The following is a 2,010-nucleotide window of genomic DNA, read 5'->3' as shown; positions in this document are numbered from 1 at the left end:
GCTGTTTGTGTATGAGAAATCGGTTGGAAACTTTCCTCATGTCAGCACGTTGTAGGTGTCGCCACCGGCGCCAACCTTGTGTGAATGCTCTGAAAATCTAATCATTTGCATATCAGAGCATCTTCTTCCTGTCGGTTAAATTTCGCGTCTGTACCACGTCATCTTCGTGGTGTAGCAATTTTAATCGCCAGTAGTGTATATTACATCGGCAGCTAGCGGCCGAATTCAGATGCGATGATGCAATTTTGATTACATTGGTTAGTACGAGAACGCGCTTAATTGGACGTATCTACGTCTGCATCCACGTACCTACTCCACAAGCCACCACATGATGCGTGACGGAGGGTACCTTATACCACTACTAGTCCTTCAGTTTCCTGTCCATGTATCCCGTAAGAGCCCTAATTTCTCCTATCTTACCTTCGTGATCCTTAAGCGAAAAGCACTTTGGCGGCAGTAGAATTGTTCTGCAGTCAGCTTCAAATGCTGGTTCTCTCAATTTTATCGATAGTGTTCCGCGAAAGAACGTCGTCTTTCCTCCACGGATTCCCATTTGAGTTCGCGAACCACCTCCATAATATTTGCGTGTTGTTGGAACCTACCGGTAACAAATCCAGCAGCTCGCCTCTGAATTGTTTTGATACCTTCGTTTAACCCGACCTAGTTGGGATCGGAAGCAATCGAGCAGTACTCAAGAATGGGTCGCAGTAGTGTTCTACACGCGGTCTCCTTTACACATGAACGACACTTCCCTAAAATTCTTCCAATAAAACGAAGTCGATAGTTCACCTTCCTTGCTACAGACCTTACGTGCTCGTTCCATTTCATGTCGCTTTGCATCGTTCCGCCTGGATATTTAATCAACGTGATTGTGCCAAGCAGCACACTCTAATGCTGTATCCGAACATTACGGGATCGTTTTCCCTACTCAGTAACATTAGCTTACACTTTTCTACATTTAGAGCAAGCTGCCATTCATCACACAAACTAGAAATTTTCTCTAAGACGTCTTGTAACCTTCTACAGTCACTCAACGCCGGCTGGTGTGGCCGAGCGCTTCTAGGTGCTTCAGTCTGGAACCGCGCGACCGCTACGGTCGCAGGTTCGAATCTTGCCTCGGGCATGGATGTGTGTGATGTCCATAGGTTAGTTAGGTTTAAGTAGTTCTAGGGGACTGATAACTTCAGATGTTAAGTCCTATAATGCTCAGAGCCATTTGAGCCAGTCACTCAACGACGATACTTTCCCTGCACTGTAGTTCCTTCTCTAGATTGTCACACAGATGACAAAATGATAGGTATCGAAATAGTTGGCAGAGGGATAGAAAAACAATTTAAATCGCTCAAAAGAGGAAAGGCGCCTGGACCTGACGGGATACCAGTTCGATTTTACACAGAGTACGCGAGGGAACTTGCCCCCCTTCTTCCAGCGGTGTACCGTAGGTCTCTAGAAGAGCGTAGCGTTCCAAAAGATTGGAAAAGGGCTCAGGTCATCCCTGTTTTCAAGAAGGGACGTCGAAGAAATGTGCAGAACTATAGACCTATATCTCTAAGGTCGATCAGCTGTAGAATTTTGGAACACGTATTACGTTCGAGTATAATGACTTTTCTGGAGACTAGAAATCTACTTTGTAGGAATCAGCATGGGTTTCGAAAAAGACGATCGTGTGAAACGCAGCTCGCGCTATTCGTCCACGAGACTCAGAGGGCCATATACACGGGTTCCCAGGTAGATGCCGTGTTTCTTGACTTCCGTAAGAGGTTCGATACAGTTTCTTTTTTTTTATGGGACTTAACATCTGAGGTCATCAGTCCCCTAGAGCTTAGAACTACTTAAACCTAACTAACCTAAGGACATCACACACATCCATGCCCGAGGCATGATTCGAACCTGCGACAGTAGCAGCAGCGCGGTTCCGGACTGAAGCGCCTAGAACCGCTCGGCCACAGAGGCCGGCTTTGATACAGTTCCCCACAGTCGTTTAATGAACAAAGTAAGAACATATGGACT

Source organism: Schistocerca americana, chromosome 7 (assembly GCF_021461395.2).
Source record: "Schistocerca americana isolate TAMUIC-IGC-003095 chromosome 7, iqSchAmer2.1, whole genome shotgun sequence".
In the NCBI taxonomy this organism is placed as follows: domain Eukaryota; kingdom Metazoa; phylum Arthropoda; class Insecta; order Orthoptera; family Acrididae; genus Schistocerca; species Schistocerca americana.
This window is presented reverse-complemented; position numbering follows the sequence as displayed.